At 41.1% G+C, this 12,907-nt stretch overlaps 1 protein-coding gene across 4 annotated transcripts in view; it reads right to left on the minus strand.

The window, feature by feature from the left end:
- The window catches only part of Mapre2 (microtubule associated protein RP/EB family member 2), a 173,335-nt gene that overhangs the window by 20,289 nt on the left and 140,139 nt on the right, over window positions 1-12,907 (minus strand). The gene's annotated exons all lie outside the window — the stretch shown is intronic.

A 12,907-nucleotide genomic window follows, 5' to 3' on the forward strand; every position in this document is an offset into this window, starting at 1 on the left:
CTCACATCATCAGTCACTATTGTAAGGATGTTATTACAAAATCATACAGTTTTTAGACAAGAGGAAAGAAATGGGGGTGGGGATCAGGGTGGGTAATGGGAGAGACAGACACGAGGAAAATAAACATAATGAATCTCCCCAAATGTGAAGCCAGGCGGGAAGGCAGGGCTAAGGGGAAAAGTGAAATGTCAGGGTGAAAGTGATCGCAAGTGTGTTTGTGCCTGTACATATTTAGCAGAGAGAAGCCGATGAACTGAATAACCAATTAAAAAAGGGGGAAAAGCCCTTTAAAAAAGGAAAACTACACTTAATAGGAAGAAAAGGGGCAAAGGGGAAGGGGAAGCGGGAGGGGTAGGGGAACAGAAAGAAGGGAATGGGATTAATATGAGAAAAAGAAAAAATGGAAACAAAGTCTTTGTAGATAGGGAGGCGTGGAGGGGTTAAAAGGAGGGCAGGGGAATGGGGAAAAAATAAGAACCAAGAGAAAGTATGTAAAGGTGCAAATTTCCAATGATGAATGTCATTATACTGTATACCTAAGATGTACCAATAAAATTAATAAAAAAAAAGAGCATTAAAAAACTTGTCAAGATACCTTTACATAAGCTACTATCTGCGTTGCAATCCTGTGACGTGACCACACAATGTCCTGCAGTGTCTGACCCTAGTTCTAGATAACGAGGTCCTGAATGGCTTGCTTCCCAGAATGCCCCACTCCGCTAGGGATCCCACTGCTGTGCCTTCCCCTGCCTCTTCCCTCAATGGTACTTATGTGAAAAACATTTACATAATGGCTTTTGAAGAGAGTGCAGCTACTCTGTCTACAACACAGATACAGATTTTTTTTTCTTGCAGCTATTAACCATTTCAACTTTTTTCCAAGCTGTGTTTGATGATGTTCTGAAAACATAATTAGCGGTAGCCGCATTTTACAAGCAATTGTTTTGCCCCCAAACTTTTCTCTTCCTCCTTAATTTTCCCTTTCAAAATAAAAAGGACATTCAGAAACAGAGGAAAACAGACATAAATTCTGAACAAGTCCCTGTAATTCTCTGAATTTGCCCACTGGATATGGACATGATTCACAATGGTAGCCTTTGAGCAGTTGTGTCTTAATTAATGCCTTTAGGACTTGGGGTTTAAATAAGATTCTAAGACATTTTAACCATAGTTGTAAAAAAAACAGAGTGACTGGTCTGATTCATTGCCTTAGTGAAGCCGGATCATCACTGCATCTAATGTCAGTAATTAGTAGCTTGCTTCATGTTTATGGAAAATGCTACAACATTTTGGGCATATGAGGTGCAATGGATTCAGAAGGGTGAAGCAAATAAATATATTGTACTTGGCTTTATCTTCCATGGTCAGGGCTGTACTGGAATTCAGAATTTCTTCTTACATAATCTGGTCTCTTCCTTTTGCCAAAATCATAAACAGAGGAGCTAAAAATATGACATTAATACTGTTGAAAAGAACCACAGACACAGTAGAAACATGAGCACGTGCGCACACACACTGAGGAAGCCACGGTTCTTCTAGTCATTCTCAACTTCTTCCCTAATTTGAGACTGTTCCTCTCCATGCCCCAACCCTGCCGTCCTTCCCATTCATTTTAAACCCTACAGGATGACTGGAATATGGCAGGAGATGCATCGTATCTGCATTGATTAGTAATCTGTGGATGGATCTGACATTGCTCTCTTATCCTTTTCACTTTGATGAACAGATTTTATTTTTTAGTTGCAATCATAAACTTGCTTTAAAATAAAAAAAGGAGGCCACTGCTCGGGGAAGGCATGTAGGCTTGACTGATGAGAACAGAGTTCCCACAGGAAGAGGACTTCCTCAGTGACATCAGGGGCATCAGGCTGACAGCTCTTACACAACTCTGATGACTGCCAACTCAAGACAGCCCAATCCTTTCCTTCAAAAACAGCTCCTAGGTTCACTACAGATTCTGTATCTGCTCTGCTCTGGGGGTGCGGGGGTGGGGAGACCTCCGTGGCCAGAGCTCAGTCCTAATGGAACTCTAACAGGGCTCTGGGATCCCTGGTTCATGAGGTCATTCAAAGGTTGGTTCTTTCATTTTGGAATCAGCAGTTCATAGCCCTTATGGCTCTATCCTTAGCAGCGCAGCCAGTGGCAAAGTCTGGCTCCTCTTCCTTTTTACTACTTCAGTGTCAGCTTGTGAAAGTGGGCAGCTCCCTTCTGAGCAGCTTTGGGCGGCTCTGTACAGCCAGCATGAGCTGTGTTAATCATGTTGGAATGAAGACCTGGCATGGGACTGGTGAGGACCGTGGTTAGGAGTGGGGTGCTACATCTCAAGGGCCTTCACAGGAATCCTGCCTCTGCTCCATGCTGAGTGGGGTGACTCTCACTGCCCAGCTTGGTTTGGGTTTAGGGGAGGAATAGCAGTGCCTGCGTCTCAGAGTTGGGAGGAGTATACGAGTTCATACATAACAAGTTCTTATACAAGAGCCTGGCACATAGTAAGAGCTCAATAAATATTAGTCTACATTACTATTCTCACTCAGCAAATGGGCCTGATTCTACCAATAATGCAAAAGCACAGTGGTTTCCCATTTCCAGATACTAGCAAAATAAAAATGAAACTGCTGAAATAATAAGGAAATGAGAACCTTCATAAAATTCCAAGAGAATCTTCATAAAAACTGATGAGCCTTGGGGCTGGGGATTTAGCTCAGTGGTTCTTCCACCTGCCTCGCAAGCAGAAGGACCCGAGTTCAATCCCTGGTACCAAAAAAACCCCCCAAAACTGATGAGCCTATAACCCAACAGTGGGCTTGAAGGCATAGGATCCCCTATTCCATGCATTCTCTGACTACAGTAAAAATCAGTGGGGCTGCAGCTCAAGTCTCTATGCTCCTTAAATCTATCCCCTCCTCTCCACTCCCCTCCCCTTCCTTCCTTCAACAAATATTTATTGATCCCTTATTGTGTATCTGGCAAACAAACCACTGGGGATAAAGGATGAAATGCAAAAGATGCCTGTCCGTGTGGAATTCACGTTCTAACAGGGGTTTAGACAATAAACCAGACAAATGAATATGTGACAGTAAACTAGAAAACTTGGTGCTATGGAAAAGAGGAGAGTAGAGCAGGGAGAGGTACGGAGGGTCGGGGTAGCTGAGTGATTGTTTTATATAGGATCTTGGTCTTCTCCAGTTTCAAGTGCTTGCTTTAGACCCACAGGCCATGCTCAGGCAGAGTCCACTCAGGACAGAGGTCAGGAGCACCAAGCACCAGCAGGGCAGTCTCAGATGTACTTCTGGGCAGGAATCCTGCAGCACCTCTGCTGGAAAGCGAGAGCCACCAGGCAGGCGTGGGGGTCACCCTGGCTCACAAGCCTCAGTCCTCAGAGGCTACTAGCTTTGGTTACAACTCCACAGTCATAGCTGCCGGGACCCCTGCAAGGGACACAACAGAGGCAGGAGTACTCCTTAGGTCTTTAAGGCCCTGCTGAGAAAGTGAGGTCTGAACCAGGACCTGAGGGAAAGAAACAAGGTGGCCACCTGGACAGCCAGGTGTAGGGCAGTCCAGGCAGAGGAGAGGCCTATTGCGGTGATGGTGAACCTTTTAGAACTTTCAACGATAACAAACAGCCCACTGTGGCATGCATGCCGTAGGTTCACCACCACTGGCCTATTGGCTGCATAAGGGTCCTGCCACACCTGTTCAGGAGCCAGGTCAGGTGGTCGGCACAGAGGGTAGGGGGCACTGCAGGCAGGGAGGCAGCCAGAGACACACTGCACTCATGGGCTACTGTGAGAAGCCAGGAGCACAGTGACTGTCCTGATGCTGGCTTTAAAAGGCTCATTCTGTCTGCTGTGTGGGGCACAGACTAAGGGCAGATGTAGAAAGGCCAGTTGGGAGGCTGCTGCAAGCAAGTCCTCTGGGCACAGGCAAGATTAACTTTGTTTTGTTTTTTCGTAAAGTACTTGTAATGCTATAGTGGAAAAACCCTACTCTATCCCGTGTAGAACAGTCACCAAATGCCAAGTCATTTACACAATCTATGTTTTGCAATGTTAACAGAAAAAAAAAGACATTCTGTGATTGATAGCATTTGCTGTTGATTCCTGGGCAGCGGGGAGGGCTGAAGGAAAACTAGGCATGGACAAGAGCTATGAGTCAGCCTCGTGCCTTGCTCACGGCTCAGGGGTCAGCACACCGCACAATAAATGGCTCTGTGCTGGGGAGAGAGCAGCCAGTGAGGCGCGCTGCAGGCTGGGGCCTCCGAGGGCGTGGCTGCTCTCACAGAGTGAGCAGTGCCATGGACCCTCCTGGCCGTTCCTGCGATGCGCAGACGGCGACTCCATGGAGCAAGTGGGAATACTCACGTACCGAGTTCCTTTTGCCCTGCTTACTGTCCCCGCTGGAGATGATGTGCTTATTTTTAGCCATCATGTGATTCTCCAGTATTTTCCAGGCTTCGCTTGAGTCACTCTGGTTTCAGAGAATTTTTCATAGGGGGATAAATGCAGGAAAGCAGTTCACATCTTGAAATGGCTTGGGTCTTAAAAATTCTAACTTTTAAACTGTTATTTCAACATGGTGTGTATTTCTTTCTATAAATTACTGACGTTGCATGCCTCCTGCACCTCGGTAGAAAATTAAGCATGCTTGGAATGTATTACATAACGAATCCAATTACCACCTCAGTTTAAATTCTTATTTTTCAGCTGTTCTCAGAGAAAGAGAAATGATCCCAATAAAAACCACACACATCACATCACAGCAATAACTGGGAGCAGCAGCCCCTGGCCTATTGCTGTAGGAGAAGGGAAGGTAGTGGTTGAAAGGGCCCAGCAGACTGAGCCAGCCCACGGAGCATAAAGACACAGTGCATTACCATGACGACACCATCGTGGGTTCCAATGAATTTCTGGCATGCAGCACTCACTTCAGCAAGAGGCTTATAAACTAAGATGACCATTTTGGGGGGTAATCTAAATACTTTATGATGTACTGTCCTTTAATTTCAGTCAGAGTCCCTGCTGATATACAATGTCCCCTTTCTGATGGTTAGTAATGCTCTTATTCAGACTTCCTAGCACAGACATGGTCTGCAGCCACCCTGCAGGTTGGAGCTCAGGAAATTAGACTATCTATAAGCAGAGCCCACCTGAAAGGGCTTCTCTCCTCGGCTTGCCTCAGCTGGCTCCTGCTCTGGGGTTCTCGTTACACCAACCAACCACCAAGCCAGGCACAAGTTGCCACTTATCCTGGGCTTCTTCCTTTTCGAATCTCCATTAACCATCTCGTTGTTAGGCCACTACCCTTTCCCACATGGTCAGTCTTCTGAGTTGTAAGCGTGTTCTTACTCTGTGTCCTCTATAAGCAGAGCAAATTTCTGCTTTCACTTCTAAGTAACTCCTAGTCTGCATTATAATGCACAAATTTGCAAATCTCTGTGACCAACAGACCCTAGGGTGAGTCCCGCCTCACCATATGGATCTCAGCCTCCTGGTGTTCACATGTTTGTAAGATATCCCCTGGCCCCCTGGAGTGTGTGTGTGTGTGTGTGTGTCTGTGTACCTGTGACTCACTTCTAACCAACAGAATATAGCAAAGATGATGGGATGTTACCCCCACCATTATATTACTCTGTGCAGGACTCTGTCCTGCTGGTAGACATGCTAAGGGACTTTCTTTACTGGTCTTGAAGAAATCTCTGCCATAAGGAGCACTCTGCTGGGAAAGCCCACAAGGCAAGGAAGTACATCACTAGGAACTATGAGGTTTCCAGTCGGAAACCAAAACCTCTCTCCTACAGCTGCAAGGAAACTGCCTACAACTGGGGAGCTAAGAAGTGAATCTTTGCCTGGCTGAGCCTTTGATGAGACCACAGCCCTAGTGGGTATCTGGACTGCAGGCTGGTGAGACCCTAAAGTAGAAAATGCAGCTAAGCTGTGTCTGAACCTCAGAATCTGTATGATAATACAAGTGTGTTGTTTTAAGCTAAGTTTGTGATTTTCTTTTTTTTGTTTTTTAAAGCAGCAACAAGGACCTGCCTTACCTCTGCAGCCTTATGTTGTAAAACATCCCTAGAGAACACTCAGTTCACTGAACAGAGCGCGCTTTCTCCTGACTCAACATTTCCTTTCTGTCTGGACAGCTTATCATCACACTCTTCATCTGACCAGCTTCCACTCCTTCTTAAGTATTGGTGGAACTTCATTTTTTTCTAGGAAATGTTTATACAATATGCAAGACCCACTCAGGTGAACTTCCTCTACACCCCGAGTGCACTTTCCTTACTTTATTGTCACCGTCATTTCCCCACCCAGTAGGCTGTGACTTCTTTAAAAACAGCAGTCTTGCTGGAATCACTGGATCTCCAGAATCCCTTCCAGTGCCTCAACAAGAGACTAAATGAATTAATGAGAATTCCAGTAAAGCATTCACAAAAAGGGCAAGGGCTCCAAGAACTAGGAACTGTTTGCAACTTTAAGAAATATTTCCTGAGCACTGTAGTGCTCTCAGGTGATGGCTGGAAAGACGTGAAAAACTGCCACATGTTGGCTCATGGACTGCATCTTCCTTGACCCAAACGAACACTCAGTGATTCAAGTGCAATCAACTCATCAGATACTATGGAGTCTCTTGTGTATCAGCCTATGGGGAAACCATGATTAAACAAGGCAGAATTGGCTTACAGTTTGGGTCACCTGATTCAAAGGGATCCTAGAAAATTCTTCAAGTCAAAACTGTTTTCTATTCTGCTCAACATACCAAGCGACAAGGAAAGGAACTGGTAAAAAAGAAAAATAGGTTCACTGACAACCTGTGATATTCTACTTATGGAAACTGAGAGTGAATGCTGTGTCACTGTCTTTTGAGAACGGATGAAGTTTACTGTCAGGGTGAAGAGCACACTCTTACCTTACTATACCTATAAAGAGAAAAAGGATGATTGGTCAGAGAAACACATGGGCTTGGTTTCAGACTCAACAAACATTTCAACATATCCACGGAGCAGCTGTGTAAGAATGACCCATGCTGGTTATGAAAGGACCCAGTGCTGTTTAAAAGGCTGGGATGACCACTTCTCCCAATGCAGGAGGGACAATCATGGATGCCACCAAGCTTCTTAGCAGAGCCCTGTCTGGAAACAGGAAATACGTGTCAACTTTGTCTCAAGGGCTTACTCTTCACTTTGAAATCCCTCAGATCACCTGCCCAGAGATATCTGAATTGAAGGATTAAGAAATAAGAAATCAGTAATCCAACTGACTGAGGACTCAGAATTCGGGCATTTATGATTGCTGCTTTGGGGGTGATAAAAAGCCTGGAACAAGTGGCTTAATATTTCCTGTATTCATAATGTAAACAAAATGTAGTAACTCTTACTCAAAACCCTATTATAAAGATTAATGGGAATGTTTTCAAACTTTTAAAGACTCACTGCTTTAAAAAAGATAAATGCCAAAGTAGGTATTTCAAGTGATTCAAATGAAAACAATGCTGAGATTCCACCTCACCCCAGAAAGAATGGCTGCTATCATGAAATCAACCAATAACAAATGCTGGCGGGGCTGTGGGGAAAGAGGAACCCTGATCCACTGCTGGTGGGAGTGTAGACTGGTGCAACCACTGTGGAAATCAGTATGGAGCTACCTCAGAGAACTAGGACTGGAAGTCCCATTTGACCCCACTATTCCACTGCTGGGGATCTTCCCCAAAGAATTAAAAGAATCATACCACAGTGATATACGTGCACCCATGTTCATAGCAGCACAATTTGTGACAGCTAAAACTTGGAAGCAGCCCAAATGCCCATCAACTGGAGACTGGATAAAGAAAATGTGGTTGTTTTTTTTGTTTTGTTTTGTTTTTATAAAATGGAGTATTACTCGGCCATAAAGAACGAGAAGCTATAGACATTTATAGCTAAATGGATGCACATTGAGGCAATACTCTTAAGTGTAATGGGACACATATGTGTAAATACTCAATAGTTTCTCTAGTGTGAGAAAGTGAAAGTGAAAATAAGGACTAAAAGGTATAATAGATAATGTGAAATAGGAAGAAAAGGGGCAAAGGGGAAGAGGTAGTGGGAGGGGTGGGGGAAAGGAAAGAAGGGAATGGAATTAATATGAGAAAATGAAAAAATGGAAACAAAATTTTTGTAAATAGGGAGGGATGGAGGGGTTGAAGGGAGGGTAGGGGAATGGGGAAAAATAAGAACCAAGATGGATTATGTAAAGGTGCAGATTTCCAATGATGAATGTCATCATATTGTATACCTTAAATGTACCAATAAAATTTAAAAAAAAGGTAAATGTCACAACAGAACAGCAAATATTTGGTTATTTCAAGCATGAGTAATATTGACAGCTTTTCATTTACTCCATGGACCCTGCAATATGAATTGTTTGGAAAATGCAGTGTGTGGGGGAGATAAGGACATAAAGCTCACGACCATATACGCGCTATGTGAGGAGGCAATATAATCTAATGGTAAAAAGTGGGAGCTTGGGAATCAGCACCAGGCTTCTAATTTCGAGTGACCTCCTTCTAGTAAGGGACCCTGGCAAATAACTGAACCTCTGACTCTGTATTTTAGTTTTCTAAACTCTAAAATGAGGAGAACAATAGCAGTTTAGGATTGCTGTGAAGCTAAATTGAATGACAGGTGCAGTCAATGTGTGCTCAACAGATACTTGCTAATACTACTGAATCCTACATTTTAAATGTTTTCCTTTCCTTTAAATTTCATGGAAAACTTTTTAGATTTAGAATTTAAGAGTTATATAATAATAGTACCACATCTTGTAGGTTTAATCTCTAGGCTTAAAAAAAATTCTACTTTTAAAGAAATTATTTGTCTACTTTGATTCTAGAAAGCTAAAATAATTAAAAATTACAAATTGAATTAATATCTGTCAAAAATACTCTCTCAGTAGACAGACAAATTGGGATGGAAATGAAAAATGCCTGGCTCTTCCACAGACACTGTGAAGAGATTCCTCCTGGAAAGCTAAACTCTTGTTGATTTTGCTTTTATCTGTGCCCAATATTCTAAATACACAGATACTCAATATCAGGGCAGGGCAGAGTACTACTCATATCTTATGCTGTGGTTTTATCAACATTATACGTAGGTGGCTATGGTCTGAATGCTGCAGCCTGCCCCTCCACCCAATCTCTCATGTTGAAACCTGATCCCCATGTTGGTATCAGGAGATGGGGCTTTTCAGAAGTGATTAGATTATGAAGGCCAAACGCTCAGGAATGAAATTAGTGCCCTTACAAAAGAGGCTCAAGGGAGTTTGTTTCTACCACCATCTGAGGACATGGTGTAAAGTTGCCACCTATTAAGAGTTATGAGAAAAGGTCCTTACCAGATACTGGGAGTGCTGAACCTGCTTGCATTTTGTTCTTGGACCTGAGGCTTCCACCACCCAGAACTTGTGAGTAATAAATTTCTACTGTTTATAAGCCACCCAGTTTATGGTATTTTGTTATAGTAGCTCAGGCAAAGACAGTAGGGAAATACAGATTTAATTATTCTTTGAGAAGAAAGTATCTCAATGCCTAGCAGTTCTTCTTATACATCTTACATATGAGGTATGTAAGTGAAAGAACAAAAACACCAATACTACTCTTCTTCCAGGGAGTGAGGGATCTCCTCTAAGAATTTAATTAGCTGGGCCATTAAAGGGTCTCTGGATTTTCTCCAGGTCTTAATGTAGCTAAGGGAGCAGCCACTAAGAGAAATGCAGCTTAGTAATTTCTTATGATGAGCAGGCCAAAGGAACACTGTGCTGATATGGGACAGTGGTTGAATGAAAGACACAGACATTGTTCTGTACAATGAGGGCTGCTACCATCTGTCTGAAAAGAAGCCTTGCTAATTATGGTGCTGGTAAGGAACATGTCTTTCATTGTCGTACTGAGCTGATATTGTACAACCTCTGAAAATTAACATTTGATCCTTGAAGTAGGAAGGTAGTGATTAAGAGGATATGTGGTTAGGTGACTAAGAACAGAGATAGCAGTGTCAAGCAAATATCTGTTGGGACATTATAAGGATAAACAGGACTGACTCATCTTGAAGAGGAGACCATGAAAGGACAAGAAATGTGCCTGTGTCTACCTTACCTGGATTTGAGAAATAAAATACCATCATGAACTGTACTGGTCTAAAGAGCAGACATGGGAAAATGCATTTCTTAGAATCTTTGGGATGAGATCAATACTTGTGGCTAAAGAGTTTCTCAAAGGGTGAGTTATATATTGGCAATAATAAGGAAAAAAAGCCTTGCATCAAGGCACAGGCCTGTTGCCAAGGTTAGGAGCTCCCCAAGTTGCATTTAACAACTTCTTGAGTACTTTTCCCTTGGATTCTATTTAAGTCCCTATTAAATAAAAAAACATCAATACTCTTTGCAGCAATGTAACAAAATCCGGTCCCTACAACATTAACATGAACAATATCCAGGATGTAATTCAAACTATTTGACATATGAAGAGGTAGGAAAATGTGACATATTCTGAAAGGAAAAGACAACCAACAGACGCCAACTGTGAGGTGACCAGGATGGTGAAGTAGGCAGACAGGAACTTTAAAGCAGCTACCATAAACACGTCAGTTAACAAGAAGGCAAACATGCTCATAATGAATGAAAAGATCTGCAAATTCAGTAGAGAGGAAAAAAAGAAAATTAACAACTGAAAAATACAATAGCTAAAATAAAAACTGTATTCAATACTAGAATGGAGATGCCAGGTAAAAGAGAGAATAAACTTGAAGATATATCAATGGAAAACATTTAATCTATAGAGAAAATAAAGACTAGAAAACAAGAAAAATAACATCTCAGAAACTTCTTGCATAATTTCAAAAGCTCTAACTAGGAATAAATGGAGTTCTAAAAGAGTTGGACAGGATGGAACTGAGAAAATAATGCTAATGGAACTCTAATTCAAATAAAATTATATGTTTAGGTATGGCACAGTCATACTGATGGAAACTAAAGATAAAATCTAAACCCTATAAAACATATTTACCTGATAAAATATTTTATATAGGAGATGGGTAGTTAGAATGAATGTTTCTTATAAAATTTGTAGGCCACAGGCAGTGGATAACATCTTTAAAGTGACTGAAGAGGGAAAAAATTGGCTTAAATCCTTCGTCTAGTAAAAATATTCTTTAAAAACAAATATGAAGACATTTACAGAAAGGTATGCTACCACTGAACCAGCACTGTAAGAAATATTAAATATTCTTCAGTCTAAAAAGAAATGAAATCAGTAGGGAACTCAAGACATTCAGAAATGAAGAAATTATAAATAGCAAAAATGTGAAAAATAGATTTTTTTCTATTTCTTTATAATACATAGATTATTTAAAGCAATACTGCCTAACAGAAATACGTGAACCACAATAAGTAACTTAAAATTTTCTAGTAGACACATACAATAAGTTAAAAAAGATTAATTTTAATGTATGAAAAATATGTGAAATATACTCATGATTCCTACATATAATCAATGTAAATTAGATATTTTCAAGTCCTTTCATATCCAGCATATATTTTATACATATCTTAATGGAGAGAAAGCACATTTTAAGTGCTCCAAAGCCACTGTTGGGCAATGTGAGTTTAAAGCAAAAGTTGTACCATTGTTTTGTGGGTTTATAATGCATACGACAAATATATCAAAGGACAGTGGGGAGGAGCTTTGCAAAGTTTCCACGTCTACATAAGGTTTATAATATTAAATATACTGGGGCCAGGGATTTAGCTCAGTGGTTCTGCTGCCTGCCTCGAAAGTGCAAGGACCCAAGTTTGATCCCCGGCACCAAAAAAAAAAAGTAAATATTAAGTATACTGTAAAAAGAATACATAATTCTTAGAGCAGGTACAAAAAATGCAGAGGCATAGTTTAAAAAATAATAATTAAAATTAAATTCTAATTTTTTTTTAAAATCCAGAGGACAATAAGAAAGGAGAAACAGCAAAACAAATAAAAAGAATGAGAAAAAAAAAGATGTTAATTTGGTAGCTCTAAATCCAACCAAATCAATAATTACATTAAATATAAATGAATACTAAAAGGCAGAGATTACCAAAATGAATAAAAACACAAGATCCAACTACATGCTACCTACAAAACACTTTTTATGAGTCTTTCACATATGCAAACAGTTAAGTATGAGAAAGCTAGAGTGGCTATATTATCAGATAAAATAGACTTTAAGACAAAGAATATTTTCAAAAACAAAGTCAATTCAACAGGATGATTTAACAATTATAAATGTATGCATCCGACAACAAAAGAACAGAATTAAAGGGAGAGACACAGACAGTTCCATAATCAATGCAGGAAAATTTAACATCCTCTTTGCAGGCATTGTTAGAGCTAGACCTAAACACAGCAGCAACAACACCCTCCATCCACCCCCAAACAAAACAACCTATTTAGATTATAGAGGATCTAAATAACAGCAACCACCTTGACCTAACTGGTATTTCTAAAACATTATGCAACCAACAATTGCAAAACACATATTCATTTCAAATGCAAATGGTATGCTGACCAAGAGAAGACCATATTCTGAGCCATAAAGTCAAGATCGGAATGAGGATAAAAACCATTCCCACTGCTACATCTCACCATCCTTTCTTTCTTTTTTCTTTTTTTCTTGGTACCGGGGATCGAACTCAGGACCTTGTGCTTGTGAGGCAGGCGGCGGAACCACTGAGCTAAATCCCCGGCCCCTTATCATCCTTTCTTAAAAAACAACTGCCCCAATTCTCCTGCCCCCAAACCAAAGAAACAAAACTAAGAAAAAAAAGTAAAAACGACCGGTTTTTCCCCACAGGTGAGAGAGGTAATGTTTATTTAGATTATAGGTGCTCAACACATGTTC

The sequence above is a fragment of the Heterocephalus glaber genome, unplaced genomic scaffold (assembly GCF_053883595.1).
Source record: "Heterocephalus glaber isolate CG9 unplaced genomic scaffold, H.glaber_assembly_v1.0 deba00000331, whole genome shotgun sequence".
Taxonomy (NCBI): domain Eukaryota; kingdom Metazoa; phylum Chordata; class Mammalia; order Rodentia; family Bathyergidae; genus Heterocephalus; species Heterocephalus glaber.